Source organism: Diabrotica undecimpunctata, chromosome 2 (genome assembly GCF_040954645.1).
Source record: "Diabrotica undecimpunctata isolate CICGRU chromosome 2, icDiaUnde3, whole genome shotgun sequence".
NCBI lineage: Eukaryota > Metazoa > Arthropoda > Insecta > Coleoptera > Chrysomelidae > Diabrotica > Diabrotica undecimpunctata.
In genome coordinates this window covers 137,118,027-137,142,445 of record NC_092804.1, presented here as the reverse complement: position 1 = coordinate 137,142,445, position 24,419 = coordinate 137,118,027, and the positions used below count along the sequence as shown (strand labels likewise).

Genomic DNA, 24,419 nt, shown 5'->3' with positions numbered 1-24,419 from the left:
AAATTCATCTCCCTCCCTCTTTCTCTCTTTAAACGTCCAACAGCCAGAACGAAAATTTTGTTTGAGTGGTCTCTTGACGAGGTATTTTAAAAATTCCTTTTCTCTTATATATTTTCAAAGAAATATTTATTTTAGGTCCTTACCGGGAGCCCTAATAGTTGCTAGAACTATGTTTATTGGCCTGAGGTTATCTAAGTAGCTATGGATTTATAGTATGTGTTCTGAAACCATCAATTCGTTTGGAGAATATCTCGTTTGTTTAGCAGCATAATCCTGTATATTTTTATGGTGAATACTATGTTCCTGCTGTGATAGATCCAACGTTTCTGTCAGCCGAGTATCTAGAGTGTAAAAAAAATTATATCTTTTTTACACGCTACACCACCATTTGGATAATTCAGATTGTACCCATTATATGTATATATATATATATATATATATATATATATATATATATATATATATATATATATATTAACAAACAATGAAAATTATCTATGAACTAAATAACCGTCAAGTGATTTACTATTGATCTTTTAATTAAAATAAATGTCTATATTCTACCTAATAAACAAATGTATTTTTTATGTTAACGAATTTCGAAATTTGGGATAAAGTATAATTTTATTTTCATATATTTCTCGTTCATAATCTAATGCCATGATATAAAATGTTTGTTTCCTTACAATACGGTTTTAATTTTCGAATTAAGATTAGTATAAGCACTGTTCATGTGTAATTAAATACTATAAACACAAATTGTTTCTTTCTTTTCTTTACAAACTTTACAACTTTTTGTTCGTTCCGCACGAGCAGAAGGGCCTAGATTGTAAATAGTTTGCTCAGGTTACAAAACATGGAAAAGTTATTGAAACGGCAGCAAAACACGTAATTCCAAGAAAAGACAAAAAGATTTAAAACCGAGTGATTCGATACCAAATGCAAGAAAGCTATCAATAAGTGAAGAAACGCCATATAAAAGTGCTACAGACAGGAAAAGAAGAGGATAAGACTAAATATGAAATGGAAAGAAGAACTGCAAAAAGTTCTGTAGATTGAGAAACTGGATACAGGAATGGAGACCAAGAGATGATGCCTACCGAAGCAGACGTTGTCCACCAACATGTTGGACTGACGATCTAACGTTGCCATATGAATGGGATCCAAAAAGCATAAGATCGAAACAGATGGAAAATTATTAGGGAGATATATGTCCAGCAGTAGACAAGCGAAGATTGAATGATGATGATGAAAGATCAAGAAAACAAGTTCATTAAGAAAAAAATAGAGAAAATAGAAACGCGATTTATACAAAAAGAAAGACAAAATTTTTTCCAAGAGGTCCGAAAAAAGGAAAATGCAGTAGGAAAAAGACTGCTTTTTATAAATAGCAAAATGAAGAATTAATAGTAAATGAAGAAAAAATTGTAAATAGATGGAAGGAATATTTTAAGGAAGTACTAAATGTAGACAATACATTTACATATGTGTATCGTACCGAAGAAAGTTTACCAGTACCAATAAAATTATCGTCACCATCGTTGGAGGAAATAAAAAATAAAATAAAAAGAGTTCGGGAGAAAATGAATTAATATGGGAGAGGGAAGAAATGAGTACATAATGGAACATATCACTCTTAATACCGGTGTACAAAAAAGGAAATAGACAGGACTGCTCAAACTATAAGGGAATAACCTTGCTGGATATGGTATACAAAATATTAGCGAAGAGTATGTAAGCAAAATGGTAAGCATACACACAACACATATTATTATAAAAATTAATATTAAACTCACCAGGTTTCCGGGTTGAGACGCGTCCATTATCACTGCGCCGAGCTTTCGACATCCTCTCTTATGTCTTCTTCGGGGCTTTCGATATATCAGTTTCCTGGACCCCCAGATACTAGTAAACTGATCAGTAATCACTGCACTACTAATTAGGAATCAGTGTAGTAATGCCTGGAGGCCAACCAGAATGAGACCTCGGAAGCCCTGAAGAAAACGTCAGCGAGGATACACGCAAAAATTATTAGCAAAACTTGCAAGGTGATATAAAGGATAATAGAAAAAATGTGGAACATTACCGTAAAAAGGTATTTCTGACTATTTGGTCGTCATCATTACGGTGTATCCAAATTAGACCAGGAGAAAATTAACTTAAGACAGGATCACTACAGGAACAATGCGATCAATTTGTGGCAATAATGTCAGAAGACACCTGAATTCCAGAGCTACAACTAACACAGCCATGGACGAAGTTGTAGCTACGTGAGGAAAGAAACGCCAGGTACATTTTCGGAAGACGAGTTAGTGTTCCTTTCTTGTTTCCAAATCCTGATCAGTGCTTAATTCTTTTTATACTCATTCTTCTAGTTTTGTGGCAGGAGGTTCTGGGATATATTATCTGCATAATTTGCAATTTCATGTAGAATATTATCAAACTCCGTGTCGGACGCTCAGGATGTTTTTTATTTAAATTAAAATTGGGCGTTTTGCTTATGTCTAGTTGTCCTTACTTTTATTGTTAAAATTAAAATTCCTCGCAATTCTTGTACTCGAATTAAATGGGTTTAAAAATGATTTTTCGTTTATATTACTCTTTTGAACTCTAGTTAATTTCAATGAAGTTATAGCATCATTTAGCGTATCAGCTTTCGGATGGTTATGAATTCAGGAACGTTTTTAAAAAATGGAACCGGACACTTTCATTCCAACAAAGGAAAGGAGAAATTGTAAAAATATAATGATGCCTGCAGCGTTGAATGCTAAACCAACTTATTAAAACTTAGTCAGTTTAATTGCTCATTTATATTTTGTCTGCCCTAAAAAATTACATTATCTCCAAGGTACGTTTAAATTTTATGGAATAAAATAAAAGAACTGAGTTTTATATACTTTAGTAAGTTAATAAATGCTTAATTAGATTATTCTTGATTATAATTGATTTTAAAACTAGAATAATAAACATTGCTTTTTTCAAAATTTATATAATGATATTAGTCTACTTTTTCGGTGTAACGCACACGGTTTTTAGCAATTTATGTACCGTTTTTTAATTTTTATTCGAGATATATTCACTCTCTATTTATCTTTCCATCTTTTGTTGTTATCGTAAGAACATTTTTAGCTGATTTAAGTCAGTTTTTATTTGCTTCTCTGTCTTCATCTTAGTACATATTGATCTATTCCTTTTGGACGAATCGTCCTTGTGATTGATTCATAGCAGGTGTAGTGGAATATATCTCTCTATATCGAAAATTGCACCCAACATCAACTCCACCATTTGTCCGTGAAGGTGCAGTACTCTGACCATAGAGGAACCTGATCGATACGCATATGCTGTCCCTGATGTATCGGACTTTTAATCAATACATCATCCCTAATGGGCCGATCAAGCAGTTTTTCTTAGGATCTTCTTCTTTTTCTAACGGTACAACCCTCTATTGGTTTTGGCCTGTTCACCAATTGCATTCCATTCCCTTCTGCCATTGCGTTGTAAGTATTTCCCTCCTCTTCTTTTATTATCTGCTCTTTTGTTTTTGGTATACTGTTTTAGATATGTTGCTATCGCCCTTACACATCTAGTAGATGTTTGGCTATATTTAAGTCCTTCTCTATTGCATTTTTATACTGTCTTAGATTTGCTTCGTTCCCCAGTTTACTTATTTTTGATTTTTTTGCTTATATCTTTGTACATATGATCGGACAATTTTTCGTTTATTGTAGATTATAGATTTTAAAGGAGTCTTTTAGCCCCGTATACCTTTCCACACAGTGACCCTAAATATATTTTGTATATACATTATGTCTATACATCTATTTTTGTGGCTTTCGGTTCGGCTTTACTATTTTTTAGTATCTTTTGTCGGGTATCTTTTGGATCGTGGCCTCGCTACAACAGATATAGTAGGCACAGAATTACCCTAGACTAGAACATCTCTCTCTACACGATAGAAGGATAATGTGCCGTTCATACTCGCTTTATGAACCTTTTATCTTTTTTTTATCGTAGTTTTCATTACTTCTTTTCAGTCCATTCTCAGGACTGAAACGACTGACGACTGATTTTTTTTTTTTTTTTTCAGTAGATACTTATAATAAAAATATGAGTTGAAAAGGGGTTCCATGGTTTTCGAAAGTCTTTTACTCTTAAAGTTAAGACAATTGAATTATTTATTCTACCTGTCGTCATCTTAACTGATTTTGAGTTCTTCCTCGTATTTAAAGCCGTCGTCACTTTAGCTTCAATTTCGTCATCAGCATCGTCGTCTTCATCGTCTTCTTCGTAATTTTCGCCATTAAACTTTAACTCTGTTAACCACGTCGTCCTTTGAACCGGACTAGTCCAGATCCAACCCGTTACAAACTGCAACTAGGACCAAAATAAGAAAATATTTCTTGTTTTATCCCTCACAACATTCAGTATTGACAAATTTTACCTTGGGGCAAAAATAATGTATTATATTTGCAACAATGATGGGTATTATACACAATAAGATTAAAAAATGCAATGATACAAAAGAAAACGAGGGGTGCAGACGGCTTAGATAAAGTTAGGAGCGAATAATAACGTTTACCTGGCACCATTTATTATTCTGTAATTTATATTTAATTTATAAAGCATGTAAAAATATTTGTTCAATAGTGCGGATAGAGAACTTACAGGAAAACATTTCGACGTTGGTAAATTTAAAAATAAAAAGTATTTACATTAAAGCCGTTTTATGGTGTATACTGTAACAAAATGATAAACTCTTATATTTGAAACTTGTTTTAGATCAAAGGCCGCACAAATGACAGTATATACTCTTACAATAATACAGATATTTTAAGCGTATCCAGTTCATTATAAGTCTAATAAAAAATACAATTATTCAATTTTTCTTTGCTGGTATGTTCCCAACATTTACATGTGCTTCCTAAGGGCTATGCCAGTCAAATACTACTTTGGTGTTTGATTTGCCGTTCTTTGGAAGCACATTGGTAAAGTTATAAGAGATATAGAACTTAACAACCGAGTTACAATATTTAATAATCTAATAAATTTATCCAGATATTGAGATATTCAGATGACTTGTGTCTTGTCGCACGCACGACCCGTAGCTCCAAGGATATGTTTACTGCGCGCTCAAATGCAACAGATGAATCTAATGAATAATGAAAGCAAAACAAAGGTCACAGGATCAAGGATAGACTATATAAATAGAGACATGGTAAACAATATTGGTAGCTATAATTTTGAAGGGGTGTAACAGTGTATTTCCTGGGAGACATGGTAAATACTACGAACATAAAATCGAAAGAGATAAATCGAAGAATAATGCTATAAACGTATGAGGTACCATATGAGGTATATATAGAGATACCATAATGTAACAAGAAAAACAAAGATAATTGTATTGTACACAGCACTATAATACTCCCAGTCCTAATGTATGGATCTGAGACGTAAGTGATTTCTGGTCATAATGGAATTTGATCTCATCAATATAATTTCGAGCTATACAATAAATACAACGAAACGCTACTGTAATAATAATTAGACGCCCAGAGTGTTCAATACATCTGGCCAGAGCGAATGAGAGCTACCCTGTAAGACGTACTCTAATGACGAAAAGAGAGGAAACTAGACGACGAGGTAGAATATGGTGTAGATAAGGATGAGAGCTGGAAGTCTTTGAAATACAACTCCTAAGGAAGATATTTGGAACTACTCACGAAGACGGAGTATGGGGATTTAGGTACAATCATGAACTCTACCAACTGTTCAAAGAGATATTGATCTCAGAATTCGTTAAACTTCAGAAACTGCGATGAGCTGATCATGTAGTGAGGCTGGAGATCGAATTTTACTAGACGTGAAAGCCTGGAGAAGATCGGCGCGAGACGGGCAAGGTTGGAGGCATACTTTGGGGGAGACCAAGGTGCGATTTGACCTGTAATGCCATTTGAGAGAAAGTGATTAAGGATAACACATCTGTGTGGAGAAGTGACACTAAGCAGCAAAAAATAGAAACTAATCGAGAAATGAAGCTTAGTAAGGTCGAGACTCAAAGTATCAATGATGATGATAATATAATAGCTTATAGTTTGATTCAAATTTTTGTGTCACAGGGTCAATTCAATTTTTTGTCATCACTTGTTCCTTTTTGGTTCCTTTCTAATCTATCTCTACTGTATGCATCTTCATTTATTGTTTGTAATACCGGTCCTAGAAACTCAAAAGTATTATTTTTTACCAACCATCTTAACTTCCGAATTAACAATTTTTTCAGACGTAATTCCATATTGAAAGAAATATTTTAGATTTAGATTTGATATTTTTATTGTACTATGCTGCAAACATCATTTTTCATAAGATTAATTCCGACTGTAGTATTTTTTTTTCAATATTTAATAATAATTGTCACATTGAAATTTTTTTATTACATGAACCACCACTCAAAAGAATACTTAATAAGCACTAAGCCCTAATGCAATCCTACATTCATATGAAATATCTCCTACTCCAGTCCTAACATTGTTATTATAGAACTCTTTTCTTACTCAGAACTCGAAAAACTCAGCCAGATACTTTTTAAAGACCAATGCATGTATATAAATGTTTTTTATTTATATTTATGCTTTTCCATCATCTGCCCAATTATTACTGTTTCTTGGAATATCCTAGGTATGTGTCTTAACTGATCATAATAATTTATAATTAAAAAGACCCTTTCGGGCTACATCACAGAACGTTTTTTGACTAAAAAGTCCATCTTCAGTGTATTATTACCTGGAATACAAATTACCACTTTAGTGAATGCAAACGTAAAGATTTAATTTTGACTAAGGTTGAAAAAGCAATTTGGTTAAATACTTACCAGGTGTACATGAGGCAAACCACTAAATATCTGGGTAAAAACCCTTAAAAAGTTACAAAATTTATTATGTGTTACATTTTTGTTGAAAAGATGGTGTGTTGAAGTATTTAACAGATGCACTGCATGGCAATGTAAGACTCCCAATACTGATTGTTGCTGACCCTTAGACAATGTCTGAATGGGTTCTAGATGGCAACTAATTAAAAGGACAGTTTTTGAACGGATGCATGAACAAAGCAGTCAATGTAATTTGTAGTAAGGGTCTTAATGTGAGACCAGCCAACAATGTGTTAAATGGATATGTTGAGAAATTTTAAAATGCTTAATTTATTGTTCTTTATATTATAACATTAGTAAACATCAATATTTTGGGGTGAAATGTGGTATACCCTGAAAATTATGTTTAAACCTTGTGATGAAACTATTGTGTGTGGAAAGACTTTAAAAATGTTTGAATCTAAAGCAGTCTAGCATTAATTCATGTACCTAATGGAACAAGGATAAAAGAGATATTGCTAAGGCCCTTTATGTTATAAATTAACATTTGCTACCTGGTAATTAAATGGAAGATGCATGTATGATGTTGAGTTATTAATTAACAAAGACAGATGGTTGAACTGTTTTGTGTGTATATACAGTTGGATTTGAAAACCTACAACATAAAAGTATGGAAGAGTTATATTGTAATGTGGGGCTAATGTGTAATTTATCTTAAAATGCTGTATTTCAAAATTGTAAAATAAATATTGAAATGGAACGACATAAAGAAAATATTTAGGTTATTAGTAGGCAATCATCAATACAAATACCTGCTGTACTCGGGATAAATGAAATAGAAATAGGGAATGAGGCTCAGTATGTTTGGAATGAACATTTGCTACCTAAAAATTATATGGTAGTTATTGCATGATGTGAAAATATTTATTGTTGAAGATGAAACATAATATAATATAAAGACAATTATAATTAGGAGGATTATTTATTAGTCCATATATGGTAAGGTTAGATGTTCTGGAGTGTATATTTTGGATACTGGTTAAATTTTATTATGAAACGTTTATTGGATTTTGAAAGATTTGATTATATGGGAAACGAAGGTTAGATAAAAAAAATCTTTTTATTATATACCTTTAATAAAGGATTTTTAAATAAAACTTTTGTGATTCATGGTATGCACCCAACTACAGGAATTTCATTTTCCTTGTGGATTTTCTTTTCATTTTTATTGTGACTGACTTCAGGGCACACACACTTTATTAAACGCTTCCGCTTAACACAATTCTAGTTTTTTTTTGTCGTTTAGTATTTCCATTTCGTCCATTGGATGCAAGTAATTGGTATTCTTCTTTTTGCTCTCCAACTCAATATTCTTATGTTACACTTCCAAAACGATAACCTGATTTTTCTAACCAGTAATGGTATTCCCTATACAATATAGAAAATGTAAAAAAATAATTTTACAGAAAAATATCCATCCGCGACAGCGATCCATGAATTTTGTCATTTTTATTTTAGCATTTTTATGACGGTTGGGTGACTTACAATTAATTCGTTTAACCCACTTAATAGTTCATTTTTTCTGTGCACAGTGCAACACTAATAAATCATCTTCGTATTAGTAGTCACTCCTAACAACTTAATCATCATTCAGTCGGATTAGATTATGGTTTATTGACAGTACGCTCTCGGGTATTTATCCAAATAAAAATATCGACCATATCGACTCCTTATCTCTATTGAATTGACGGACACGTCTTTTATTCAGTTTTGGTACAGCACCAGCACGTATTCACTTATGCAAATTGGAGACGTCAGTGTCGGCCACAGCTGCGGAGTGCATCGTGCCGAAAAAAACTTAGTTGAAGTGCGAACTTCGTCGACTGCGAGCGTTGAGTGTCTGTAGTTTTATAATTATAATTTCTGTAGTTTTATTTGAAATTATTGTTTTTGCTCAGTGGGACTGTTTTGTTTTATAGTGCAGAATTGCAGCAACAAGGGGTGAGTTCGTTGTTTCAGTTTTAGTTTGGATAATTTCTAATATTTAAATTATAAAAAGGATAGGATTCTTTTATAGTTTTCTAAAATGAAAATTTTTAATAATGTACTTATTACCTACTCTTACAACTTATGTTGCTGGTAAAGTGACAAAATATTTTTTATACTTTTTGATTCTACAATTATTAGAAGTTCGATTTCGGTATTGTTAAGTTTGTGATTTCCTCTTAAGAGCCAGATTTTTGACAGCAATAACGTTTGACAATCAATATTAGTTACGCCTTCTGTTATCTTCACCTGTATTATGTTATTAAATTAAGACAGACGCTCATCATTCTGACTGTACCTAAATTGTCTTTTCATTTTTGTTGCCATTACTGTAGTAATTCATCTCTCACATAATAATTGTCACCAGGTGATACTAATTTTTTTAATTTGAAAATTTTTAATGGTACCTGCGGTTAGCTGATGGAAATTCAAGTTCAATTAATAAAATAAAACATAAAAACCACATGGTTTTGTTGAACATCAGCTTCCTCAAAAGAGCAACATTAACCCATTAAGGAGGGAGTTTTAAAATTTTTTAAATTAGTAATATTTTAAACAAATTTATTAAGTAAATTATTAGTTAGGCTTAAAACAACAAGAAATAATTATGTTTTTTATTTATTTTTCTCAAAGTATGTTGCCATATGGCAACGCTAGTCTCCCTTAGGATCAAAAAATAAGCACAAACTAGAAAACATGAATTGATTTTAATTAGTTACAAAAGTGAATATTAAATTAAAATCGTGCGTGAAAATTAACATTGCAACTTATACATAGTCCAACCTTTCATTTAGTATACATTATGCGTATGATGGATTTGCAGTTTTCAGCTGCACATCTGTTCTTTTTTCCATCAGGGATGTTTGTTAAAAATGTCCTATATTGTTAAAACGCCCGTCATCGGGAGATACTTAATAGATACTACTAGATACTTAAACTTGGACCAACTCCTCGGCTTGCCGGATTCTGTACCCTTGAAAAATATGTTTTCACAATATCTCGCTTGAACAGAAGCTGTGTCATAGTATCACCTGATTTTCTTTTTAAATTCCAACTGTTTTGCACTGAACAGTCAATTAGCCAAGTAAAAAAGCACCACCACCATTTTTTTCCACGGAATCCTATACGATCTCTGGATATGTTTTCGTCCATAAGATCAGTGCCCCCCATTGCGGCATTATATTTCGCAATAAATTGAGATCTGCCTATGTGTACGTTCTTTTTAGAACGGTCTAGGAATAGCGTTTTACTTCATTCACAGGTGAGACCCCATATTAGGTTGACGTGACTATCACTATGCTCAATGAAATTCACCTCTTCTCTTCTTTTTTTAACTCGGCCTTTGGCATCAAAGGGCAATTTTTCGGAAGAAGATGAACTCTAATGATACCTGTAGCAGCATATTCCATTTATTTTAGATAACAAAGTAAACTGAAACCTATTAAGAGATTTTTAGACTACAGGGAGTAGCGCAATTTTTGTTCCTCTTCGAGCAAATTTTTAAACATGCAAATTAGAGGAAAAGCTGATTTAACAAACACTGGGTGATATTTAGGATTAATGTTAAGACCAGTTTTTTGGTATGGCATAAAATTTACCAAATTGCCAGATTTTGTATTTAAACTTCAGACTCCAGACTTTTATCCAAACCTTATAGGTTTGCCCCTAATAAATTGTTTGCATGAATGCTTTCCATAATACTTTATCATGGATTCATCGTAGCGCAGTTCTTCTTAAGGAATATAATATTGCATAAATATATCCTGCAACTTTTTAATTAGGGGTCGTAGTTGGGCAAATTTGTCACGAGGATTTGCTTCTTTGACCAATATGTTACCCATATCTCCAATGGAGTCCCGGTATAAGTGTTGTAACCTAATATTTAGATATCAGAATTAGAATGGCAAGAAAAACTCGCATTTCTTCAATGCTGGTGTCGAAAATATTTTTCTGTTTTGCATACCATTCAGTTTACGTTATTAAAAATTTTACCGTCATCGTCATTTTAAAGTCATCGCCGAAAACTAGCTCGAACATTTCCGTAGGTATTAAGGTTTTAAAGTTTTCATAAGTAGGGTGCAGAAAAGGTTTGCTTGCTGCTTCAATATCTCCACGAACCCAAATGACTTTTGTCAAATCAATTTTTAAATACTTATTCTTGAACCTCAACACTTTCAGAATCTATCTTCTCAAACGGACCATCTTTGATCCCCATTTGCTCTTCTTCTTTGTCATTTTTGCTAGAAAGAACAACCTTGGCCTATGCGCGAAATTGTTTTTTTTTTGACAAATTATCGACAAGTACACTAACGTATTCCTCGCCTGAGTCCTCATCTGTCAGCTCACGCTCTGGAGGCCCATTGTAGATTTTGTCCACTTCTATGTCATCATCGTACGTAATTTGTAATGTATCTTTTATTATTAAGCCTTTTCTAAAAAAAAAAAAACAGTATAATATAAAAGTCGGTAATAGCACGTCCTAGCGTTTCCATATGGCAACATTCATATTTAGGATGTAATATGACAAATAAAAACTAAAAGAATTGGTCTCACAATAGGAGTATTTTAAACACGTTATTTTGACTATATTTTATAAATATCAAACACTTATACGAATTTTTAGTATTATTATTTTACTTTCGCAAATCTGACGTGCATCTTGAAGTAACAATTTCACAAACGCTCTCACAAACAACTGGTTTGAGAAACAAATTTTCATTTTAGTGACACCCTAAATTAGACAACTAACCTAACAACGTTAACGTACCAACTATTAGGAACGCTATCTCTCTTTTTCTGTCTCAACTTTTCGTGCAAGAATTAATATTTTAAACAGTGGTTTGTCTTGCCATTTGCCATATGCCAACGCAAGTCTTTGATGGGTTAAAATGACTATTTAAGTGTGCAAACAATTTGCAATCCTTCCTTGACGCCACGGAATATTTATTGTTCTCGCTTCAACCTACTAAACTCCCGTTGAGCTTAATAATTTTTAGTTATGTGTTTAACCAGAAATATCTGTTTCTTAATTGAGAATTAAATTTGTATTTCCAAAACTATTAATTTGTAGTATTTTAATTAAATAAATCCAATTTGTTATTATCTGACAAAAGTTGTTGAATTCATGGCCTTCTCTACTCAAATGTTTGACGTATGTTGAATTTGTTTTACCTTAGAAAAAAGTACCTATACATTCCGTTTACTGTTTTTAAAACTTCTTCCTGCCTGACCTAGGTATCCTTTTGGACATGTACCATGTACTATAAGTAATCGGTACCACTATAGTATGCTGTCTACCCCGCGGATCCGGTCTACCTGTGCATATAGCTCTATTAGGGTACACGTAAACTCATCACCAATTACCATAAATACCCTCGTACATAGTACAAACTCATCACCGCCATAAAAGTAGGGTTTTCAAAATAGACCCTAAGAGATCGGTAAACTGATCACTGGCGTACCTGCACCCCGGAGCTGGTATAGACCATAAAATCTTTGCAAACGGCTAGTTTCTGGTAATTTCACAAAATAATCCAAATCCAGATGTCTTAAATGCAATTGCAATTTATTGGTTTTTATTTTATGATTCTACAAAAGTCTATTAATAGTTACCTAAAATCATGCGAAAAGAAAATTTTCTCTTTATTTGCCCTTGTTTCTTCAACATGGATAGTGAACTGCTAATTGATTACGTTCTGAGCGAACGCGGACAAAAAATGATGGTTCTGAATAATTTCAAATTTCAATTGCGAAAGACTCTAAAAAAATCGAATTGCCTTTTGTGGACTTGTGCGACGAAAGGGTGTAAGGCTAAATGTCATACAACTGGTGAGTAGAAATTTTATACCGTTTTTGTTTAGTTGTTTCGCACTGGTTTTCGCGAATCATCCTGATCAAACAGAAAAAGAATCAGCGTAATTAAGTTCTTTAAGTTAACTGTAGAAAATGTTTCTTCTACGTAAGGCATAATATTACTTTGTTGCTGTAAATTACCTTTTCTGATATTTATTACATTTTGAGATTTCTGATTAAATTGTTAAAATCACATTGTTATATATATATATATATATATATATATATATATATATATATATATATATATATATATATATATATATATATATATATATATTGTTATGCTATTTAAATTGTATTATATTGCTTACTTAGGAAAAATCCTGTCTATATTTATTAAATGAACTAATCTCCAATTAATCACAATAAATCAGCATTAATTAATTACAATCTCAGGCTATTTAAATTGTACGATTTACCTTTGATCGTGGATTCAAAATATTTTCCAATTGGCGTCCTAATCGGGATAGGTAATATGACCTGAATAAAATACATAGAATTTCAACTGAACTATATGTGAGAAGTCCTTTATTTTAATGAAATTTTATATAACAATCAATCCTGTAATATTTGCAATATACTAACTTTAAATATATGAGAAGTTGTTTTCTATCATGGACCCAAATGTTATTTTACATTGATTTTTAATATGTGTTATAACTAAGCTCTTTTTATAATTCCTTTTTTTTTTAAGTGATCGCAAAATTAACTGTCTCTATTATTTATTCAATTTATTTAATTAATAAATGAAAATCACACTCCGGCTCTAATGAAATTTGACTGACCTTTCCTTCTCTGCCGTTGCAATTCTATGGCCACGCCACAACAAAAAAAAAACCTTTCTCTGCTTCTGCTCCTATTGTGGTCCAGATGACGTACACCTTTCTCCTATCTGTCCTTGTATCTCCAAATGTTTCCGGCTTCGTCTGCTATTAATATTCTTATGCCCTTTGGTTTTCTATCTCTCTGTACCCCGTTCCTCACACTGGTCAGCTTTTACACCGCAAATAAACACACCCGGTAAATTACGTCTTCGGGACTTCAAACAAACACAAATCACAAAGCTCCTTCCTTCTTGGACGACGAAAACTGACTAACTAACCTTTTTTTCTCTCTCCTATCTCATAGCCAAAATCAACCTCCTTGCATTCAAAAATTGACCAATAAAAATCCTCCACCTCTTGTGACGTATATCGTTACCACCCAACTCTCTATATAAAACGTCATTCGGGTTATTCCAGAAAACAAACCTTCTTTAATTATTCTAACTAAATCTATCTGCTTTACAAATATTTCTTACTAATAGCTACAAACGATACCTGTTTCTCAATTCAATGTCTTTTGTTAATAAACTTTTACCGATATAATCTTTCGGGGAGAAAACCACCGCAAATCCCGGTCTATTGTTCAACACTTTCTATATACACTTTTATTCCGGGTAAAACCATTCCACAATACCCGACTTATTTAAATTTCTTATCGATAATATTTGAAAGTCTTGTCTCTGAGGCCTAATGAACAATTCTTCGAACAACTTAAAATACATATTTTGTCTTATACAGGATGTTTGAAAATTCATATGCCCGTGTCTTTATGAAATATCAATAATTTTAATTTTTATTTAAGTAATAAAATTTGTATATCGGTTTTTTATTGCTTATGGACATTCAAAAGTACAACAAATCCCCGCCTTTGTAATCGATAAAATTTATCAATTTATGCAACTAAATTTTCTCGAGGCAAAATAAACGCACTTCCTGTATGCTATCTGTACTTATGCTACGTATTATCCTATCCTACTATCTACTTTATACAAATTTAAATCTTCATTCGTGATATTTATATACATCATGGATATTATAAATACCTCTGATCTTTTCAGAATCCATATGTTTCAACTCATAGCTGTTTACTCCATCTTCGTTGTTTACTATGTATGGCCCTTCGAAAACAGGCATCAATTTTGCGCAAATACCGGTCTGAAGATTTGACACTCTTAATGCTCTTACCATTACTTTGTCACCCTTTTGGAAAGTTACTGGTCTTCGTTTCCTATTATGACCCTGTCTCTGGATGTATTTCTCATTGCTTCTTCTTAATCTCCTCTGAACGGTTTCTATAACCTGTCGATACTCTCTTTGTTCTGGATCTTCCCACGGTCTTATCGGCATGACGCCTTTCATGATGTATTCTGGTGTTTCTTTCGTTACTGTACTTGGCATGGAATTTAGGTACATCTCTATTTCTCCCAATTTTCTGTCCCATCGCCGATGTTGACCATCCGTTGCAATACGAAGAAATTTCGTTACCTCTTGTATAAATCGCTCAGAAGGATTACTTTGGGGATGCCTGATGCTTACAAAGTTCGTCTCGATTCCCCGTTCTCTAAGCTGTCCCTTGAAACGATCATTTCGGAAGTACGTTGCATTGTCTAGTAAAATTTTTCTTGGGGTTCCTACCGTAGCGATGAAATTGTCTATTTTTCTCAATATTTCTTCCCCTTTTGTGGTGCGGCAACTATATAATTTTACGTATTTTGAGAACACATCCACCATCACCAGAATATGCTTGTTCCTTTGCGTGGTCACAATTAGATCGCTTAACATGTCGATGGCTATAATGTCCAGGTTGTTCCGGGATACAATGCTCTTTGCAATATTTTCGTTTTTAAAATTCCTGCTCTTGTATTTCTGGCATACTTCGCATTTCTGTGTGATCTCTTTTGCAATGCGGTAATCTTGTCGACTGATGTAGTTTTCCCTAAATACAAGCCATACCTTTCTACTGCCAATATGTCCATTTTCCTCGTGTAGTTTCTTGATGATTCTTTCTGCCAATGTCGGTGTCACTAAATATAATTCCTTTCCGTCTATTCTCTTAAAAAATATCTCGTTTTCTAGCTCTGCTCTTCTCTTTTCTCTTTCTTCTAGGCCTTCCTGGTCGGTCCTTATCTCATTTAACGAAAATATCCCTTCGTCTTGTGTCAGTATATTCAATCCCACATGTAATGTAATTGTCTCCTTTTTTCCTGTATCTTCGTCCCGTGTTAAAGCGTCAGCTATTATGTTGTCTTTCCCTTTGATGTATCGAAATTGGAAATCATACTCTTGTAAGAGCAGAATGCCTCTGTGTATTCTGTTATTTACCAATCGATTCTTCATGATGTGTATCAATGCTGCATGATCCGTTTCGATGGTGAATTTAGCTCCCAATAAGTAAAACCTTAATTTGTTTACGCAAAATAGTACACTGGCGAATTCCAACTCGGTGACACTGTATTTTCTCTCATGTGTTTTAGTCACTCGAGATATAAAACATATCGGAACCTCTTGGCCGTTTTGTATTTGCGACAACACTCCTGCAAATTTCTGTATCGACGCATCCGTACGGAGTATAAACGGCAAATTGTAAATAGGGTGATATATTTTTGTTCCTTTAGCAAATTCTTGTTTCAATATTTTGAAAGCTTCCTCCTGTTCTTCTTTCCAATTCCATTTTGTCCCTTTCTTTAACAATTTTATTAAAGGAATTTCTTTTTGGCTTAAATCGGGAATTAATTTCTTGAAATAATTTATCGTACCGAGAAACCCTCGCAATGTTTTTAGATTTGTTGGTCTTGGGTATTCGTCGATGAGCTTTACTCTGTCCTCGGCTAGACTTACAGTTTCGGTGTCAAGTTTGAAACCCAAATAAATCACTTCCTTTTGAAAAAATTGACATTTTTCAATGTTTAGTTTTAATCCCGCTGTGTCCAATTCTTTCAAAATTATTTTGATATGTTCCACATGACTCTGCATATCTTGTGAAAAAATTAATAAATCGTCGATGTAATGGACGATGAACTCTTCATGGTGATTCAAAATGGTATGCAAAGCTCGTACAAGTGCTGCACAGGCGCTTTGTAATCCAAACGGAACTACCTTAAATCGGTATACTATACCATCAATTGAAAAGGCAGTGTAGTTTCTACACTTTTCAGCCAAAGGTATTAACCAAAAACTATGCTTTAGATCAATTTTTGAGAAAATATGTGATCCCGTGATCCTTCCAAAAATGGCCTCGATATTTAACGGTGATTCATATTGTGATACTGTGTGTTGGTTGATATTTCGGGCATCTAAACAGAGTCTTAACTCTCCACTGCTCTTCTTCACTATCACAATTGGGTTAATATAGGGTGAGTCACATCTCTCAATGATTTGATCTTCCAACATTTTTTTGATTTCTTGCTTTACTTCTTGCCGATACTTATAAGGAATTGGATAAGTCTTCGATCGAAAATTTCTCAAGTTTTTCACCTCAAATGAGTGCTCGTATTTTGTGGCCACTCGGTTTTCCTCATTTATCAGCGTTTCATAGTCTCTTAAAATTATACGCAAATCATTTTCTTTGCCTTCTCCACATATCAATTTTTTGTCTCTCCCATCAAATTTTTCGCACATATTCACCGTGTACTCCGTGTCTTCTTCAAACACCACTGTCTCCATTGTGTCCTCTTCATTTTCCTTTGTTTTTTTTTTATTGGGCTCGTCTCTTCTTTTGAGGAATCCCAAGTTTTGCTTTTATTTCTTGTCAAAATTTTTCCATCTTCTTCTCCTGAGCTCGTCTCATCTTTTGAGGAATCCCAGGTTTTTTTTTCTTTGATCTTTTTCAGACCTTTTCCCCTCTTTCTTCCTTTTCCTTTCTTCGTCGCCAGGTTCATTTCCACCGTTTGTTCTTTCTCTGATTCGTCCGTAATTTGTTTCTCTTGTTCCTTATCCTGTTCTTCTTCTTTTTCCTTGGTTATTTTCATCGTATTGGTTTTGAAGTCGATCACTACATGTTTTTCCGTTAATTCGTCAACGCCTACAATCATGTCATGTGACATATTCGGCATTATTACACATTGAAGTGCATACGTATTTTTTTTCAATCGTACCATTACTCGTATACCTTCATTTATTGTTGCCAATGTCCGTTTATTTGCGCCCACTAAATTCACCCTAGGTATTTTATAAATTAGACTTGTTAAATTTACTTCTTCGATTAATTTTCTGTTGACCAGTGTTATTTCAGAGCCTGTGTCTATCATAATTTTAATTGGTTTCTCATTTATAAATCCATCCACAAATTTTAAATTAACTCCATTTCTCTTTTCATTGTTTCCTGCCAGTTTAATAAATTCCTTGGGGTGACAAAAAATTCCTGTTTGTTTCTTCGTTTTTAGTGAGCGCCTTCTTGAAAACACGCCTGTTGTTCTTCTGTGTTTTCTCTCCCGTCATCTTCTCTCTCATATTCATTTTCTTCTCTTTGCATATTATTTATTTCTCTTCTGTTCTCTTTTGGTCTATCATTCCCGTATCGATTACCGCGAGATTCCTGTTCATTCCGTGGGTTATTGTATCTGTTTCCTTGGTATGGGCGGTTATTTCTACTCTGATTTTCCCGATTCCTGTTTTCATTCCATCTCTGGGTTCTGGGTTCATAATTCTCTCTTCCGTTCGGTCTATTTTCATATCCCCGTCTAGGTATGAATTCTCGTCTTGTATAATCTCTTCTAAAATTTTGACCTATATCTCTATATTCTTGGTTTTCTCTTTGTCTATAATTTTCTTGCGGTCTTCTTTCTCTTCTTTCATGCCTACGTGATTCTCTCATTTGCAAAAATTGACATAAGCTGTCAATGTCCTTGTAATTTTGGAGATTTATGTGGTCTTCCAAGGTATCTTCAAAATGTCGCGATATCAACTCTACCAATTGTTCTGATGAATAATTATATTGCAAATGTTTTGCATTATTATAGAGTTGTAATGCGTACATCTTTTCTGATACGCCCATCCTCTCATGGTATTTTCCATTTTGTAACTCTTTATTTACTTGTAGTTGCTGGATTTTTCCCCAGAAATAATTTAAGAATCTTCTCTCAAAATCTTGCCAATTGTCCAATTCTTCTTCCTTGCTGACAAACCAAAGATTTGCCTCTTCTGTGAGATGGTTTCTGATGGTTTCCTTTGCTGTTGCAAACGGTCCTATGTATTTGACTTTTTCCTTTAGGTTATTTATAAAAGGCACTGGGTGTATTTTCCTTATATCCCCGCCAAATCGTACTTTTACGTCTTCTGTGCTATGTACGATGACTTCCTTTCTTTCTACTCCTCTTATCTCCATCTCTGCAATTTGTTTAAATCTCCTTTCCGTTTCTTTCCGGTCTTCTTGTAGCGCATTTTCAAATTTTATTTCTATCTGTTCTAATTCCCTTTTTTGCATACTCTGAATATCCTTCATTTTAGTTTCGATTTCTTCTCTCTGCAATTCTATTTTCCTCTCTGTTTCTTCCCTACTTCTTTCTAAACAGACTTTTATTTCGTTTTCATATTTGTCCATACGCGTTTCCATTTTTTGTTCCATTTTTCTTTGGTTTTCTTCCAAATTGTCCAATTTTTGTTCCGTTCTTTGTTGTGATTCATCCATTATGTGTTTTGTTTCCAGTTGATTTTTATCCATTTTTTGTGACGATTCTTGTATTTGTTGTGTCTGTATTTGCATCATAGCTAATAATTTTTCTAACATCCCTGTTTCTTTTCTTTCCTCCATTATTGTAGCATTTCCTTCATTATCCGATCCTTCATCAATAATTGTTTCCTCTTCTATCTTATCCTCTTTCCTTTCTTGCGTTTTGCTTTGACTCCTTGTGGTCGACATGTTCGTTAGATTATTTATCCCCGCCAAATATGAAACTTTGAAATTTGTGCAATAATATCCCCGCCAAATATAAAATTCTACTGGTCTGTTGCAACAAACGGGACTTTTCCTGTTCAAATGTAATAACTCTTGAGTACGAGTATCAAATTTCAATATCCCACAAATAAATCAAATGGTAAAATATCAAATGTCAAAATCAATCAAATAATTCAAGTATGGTAAAATTATCAAATTTAAATATCACACAAATAAATCAATTATGGTAACCTATAAATTGTCAATATCACGAATAAATCAATTATGGTAAATTGTATCTTAAAAAAAATATATAAATCTTTATGTCCTCAATTTTTACATAATATTTCACTTTATCCCCGGCATATAAACTTTCAAATATCTGCTCGTCTACTCCTATCCTTTCAAATTTGCCAACTAGAAATATTTTTCAAAGCTTTACACGTTGGGGGCCATTTTGTTATGCTATTTAAATTGTATTATATTGCTTACTTAGGAAAAATCCTGTCTATATTTATTAAATGAACTAATCTCCAATTAATCACAATAAATCAGCATTAATTAATTACAATCTCAGGCTATTTAAATTGTACGATTTACCTTTGATCGTGGATTCAAAATATTTTCCAATTGGCGTCCTAATCGGGATAGGTAATATGACCTGAATAAAATACATAGAATTTCAACTGAACTATATGTGAGAAGTCCTTTATTTTAATGAAATTTTATATAACAATCAATCCTGTAATATTTGCAATATACTAACTTTAAATATATGAGAAGTTGTTTTCTATCATGGACCCAAATGTTATTTTACATTGATTTTTAATATGTGTTATAACTAAGCTCTTTTTATAATTCCTTTTTTTTTTAAGTGATCGCAAAATTAACTGTCTCTATTATTTATTCAATTTATTTAATTAATAAATGAAAATCACACTCCGGCTCTAATGAAATTTGACTGACCTTTCCTTCTCTGCCGTTGCAATTCTATGGCCACGCCACAACAAAAAAAAAACCTTTCTCTGCTTCTGCTCCTATTGTGGTCCAGATGACGTACACCTTTCTCCTATCTGTCCTTGTATCTCCAAATGTTTCCGGCTTCGTCTGCTATTAATATTCTTATGCCCTTTGGTTTTCTATCTCTCTGTACCCCGTTCCTCACACTGGTCAGCTTTTACACCGCAAATAAACACACCCGGTAAATTACGTCTTCGGGACTTCAAACAAACACAAATCACAAAGCTCCTTCCTTCTTGGACGACGAAAACTGACTAACTAACCTTTTTTTCTCTCTCCTATCTCATAGCCAAAATCAACCTCCTTGCATTCAAAAATTGACCAATAAAAATCCTCCACCTCTTGTGACGTATATCGTTACCACCCAACTCTCTATATAAAACGTCATTCGGGTTATTCCAGAAAACAAACCTTCTTTAATTATTCTAACTAAATCTATCTGCTTTACAAATATTTCTTACTAATAGCTACAAACGATACCTGTTTCTCAATTCAATGTCTTTTGTTAATAAACTTTTACCGATATAATCTTTCGGGGAGAAAACCACCGCAAATCCCGGTCTATTGTTCAACACTTTCTATATACACTTTTATTCCGGGTAAAACCATTCCACAATACCCGACTTATTTAAATTTCTTATCGATAATATTTGAAAGTCTTGTCTCTGAGGCCTAATGAACAATTCTTCGAACAACTTAAAATACATATTTTGTCTTATACAGGATGTTTGAAAATTCATATGCCCGTGTCTTTATGAAATATCAATAATTTTAATTTTTATTTAAGTAATAAAATTTGTATATCGGTTTTTTATTGCTTATGGACATTCAAAAGTAACAATATATACATATCTATATATATATATATATATATATATATATATATATATATATATATATATATACTCGAGTGAGGGGAGTAGGCAGATTGAGACCCCGAACTCGAACCGAACCGTATCCCTCTTGATAATGGCTCCAAAATGGGTGCCGAAACGTCGAGTTTTAAATTCTCAACGCGGTTCTTCCCGAGAACTCAGTAATTTTTATTTATCTGACCGCGGAAACTTATCCGAACATTTTATTCGCCTCTACGGGGAGGAATTTTTCATTCTTACCAAATCTTTTTCTAATCTTCTAACACGCAAATACCGTCTTCTCTGTGATCTTGCTTTTCTTAAATCATGTCGTGACCATCAAGTCATTCCAAAATCTTTACAAGTTACACATCACACCAAATCTTCATCAATTTCCAAAATTCTTAGAGCCACTGGTTTTTCGCTTCTTAGAAATTCAATTCATTCCACCCGACGCAACTTAGATACAACAAATTCCCAACTTCTTAAAACCTACAATGACATCCATTCTTTCAATATCCATCCATTATTATGGGACACTTTCGATCGTCTTTCTCACCAAAAAGCCCAACACATTTCTGACAACAAAACCCAAACCCAGAAACGCAAACTGGACCAACTTATCTCTCAGCAAAATCCACCGCCCGTTTCAAATCAACAACCTTCTACTGTTGTCCATAATTTCTCAGATATTCACATATCCGATTCAGCTACCAAAGCTCTGTCAAAAGGCTTCAATTTCTCTGTCACTCCTCTTTCCATTCCAACTGAGAAAATTATTTGTCAAACTGAAGAAGCTATTTCCCATCTTCCTTCCGACCAAGCCGAAGTTGCCAGACAAGATGTCGCCAGAATTCTCCGTACTTCCAAACCCCCACCTTCAAATATCAGTCTTTCAGAAAGACGTGCCCTCAAAGAACTTTACAACAACCCTGACATCGTCATCCTTCCGGCCGACAAAGGTAATGCCACCGTCATTCTCAACTCTTCTAACTATTTCGACAAAATGTCCGAACTTCTGAATTCCACAGAATACAAACATGTCCCAAATGATCCAACCACATATCTAGAAAAAACGACCAAATCCATTATAAATAAGTCTACTCTATCTCCAGACCTCAAAAAATCTCTTATACCCAGAGAAAAATCATCCCGAATTCCAAAGATATACGGCCTTCCAAAAATCCATAAGCCCAATGTTCCCCTAATACCCATCGTCAGTGCATACAACTGTCCCACTCAGAAATTGGCAAAACATCTCGCTTCATCCTTACAACCATTAGCCGAAAACGCCTCGTCCTTTGTCAAAAACTCTTTTCATTTCATTGATCTTCTGAAAAACTTTTCTATTTCGCCCTCAGACATACTAGTCAGTTTTGACATTGTTTCTTTATTCACCAACATTCCCATCGATGAAACCATTTCCATCTTGGACTCTAAACATCAAATTCCCCAAGACACATTATCTCTTATAAAACACTGCATGTCTAATACATATTTCACGTTCCAAAATCGTTTCTATCGTCAAATCAAAGGTGCCCCAATGGGATCGCCCCTCTCTCCCGTAATAGCAGATATATACATGGAACATTTCGAAACAGTAGCCTTGTCCTCGTCAAATCTCAAACCCACCTGCTGGTTACGGTACGTTGATGACACCTTTGTCATTTGGCCCCATGGTAAAGACACATTAGATCTCTTCCTCTCCCACCTGAATGGAATACATCCCAGCATTCAATTCACGATGGAAGTTGAGTCTGAAGCGTCTTTGCCATTCCTTGATGTTCTTATTCAGAAAAATCCACCTCACAGTTTTTCCTATTCCGTGTACCGGAAACCCACTCATACAAACCGCTATCTCAATGCCCAGTCACATCATCACCCCGCCCAACTTAATTCAGTCATCAACACTCTTATTTCCCGTTCCATAAGACTTAGCGACAACAATCACAGGTCATCCGAAATCAATTCAATAAGACAAACACTCCTACAAAACGGCTACCACAAAACCCAAATCAATAGAAGCATTCAAAAACTTCTAAACCCCATTCCATCCAAAAAAGAAACCTTGCCGCCGGATCAACCCAAAATCTTTCTACCTTTTATTAAAGGTGTCACTGACAAGATCAGTAGAACTCTTATCCCTCTTAATATCAAAACCATCTTCACCACTCACTCCAAATTGTCCAATCTCGTTAGATCCGTAAAAGACCAAATCCCCAATGAAGACCATGGTGTCTACGAGATACCTTGTTCCAGTTGCCCACGTACATACGTAGGACAGACAAACCGACGAATCCATAACCGTATTTACGAACATTCTCTATCAGTCAAACATTCCGATACCACTTCAGCCCTAGCCCAACATCATATTCAGACAGGCCACAAAATAGATTTCGAAAAAGCAAAAACCATCGCTCCCATCCGCTCATTAAAAGCGAGAATCATTCGTGAAGCTATCGAAATCGAAAAACGGCCTCACAGCTTGAACACACGCGATGACGCGAAACGATTGCCGGCAACATGGCGACCCCTTCTTCAGCGACCTCCCGCCCACACCGCTCAGGCCACGTCAGTTCAGACCACGTCAGCGCATACCGTTCCCGCGCATACAGCGAGTATAAAAGCAGCCACACAGGGTAAGACCGGTTGTCACTCGACACTGGGGAGTAGGCAGATTGAGACCTCAGTGCCGAGAGACAGTTCTTGCAATATAGAACACGATACTGGTACGTCTCGAGTGAGGGGAGTAGGCAGATTGAGACCCCGAACTCGAACCGAACCGTATCCCTCTTGATAATGGCTCCAAAATGGGTGCCGAAACGTCGAGTTTTAAATTCTCAACGCGGTTCTTCCCGAGAACTCAGTAATTTTCATATATATATATATATATATATATATATATATATATATATATATATATATATATATATATATATATATATATATATATATATATACATATCTATATATATATATATATATATATATATATATACATATCTATATATATATATATATATATACATATCTATATATATATATATATATATATATATATACATATCTATATATATATATATATA

The 24,419-nt window shown here is 33.9% G+C and overlaps 1 protein-coding gene across 4 annotated transcripts in view; it reads left to right on the top strand.

The window, feature by feature from the left end:
• The window catches only part of LOC140434935 (uncharacterized), an 810,654-nt gene that overhangs the window by 681,369 nt on the left and 104,866 nt on the right, over nucleotides 1-24,419 (top strand). Inside the window, exon 1 of one of the 4 annotated variants that reach the window (XM_072523575.1) lies at nucleotides 8,619-8,863. The exons of the other annotated variants lie outside the window; for them this stretch is intronic. The gene's annotated coding sequence lies outside the window, so the exon portion shown is untranslated. Of the gene's footprint in view, nucleotides 1-8,618; nucleotides 8,864-24,419 lie in introns of those variants that run through there. 4 annotated transcript variants of the gene reach the window in all.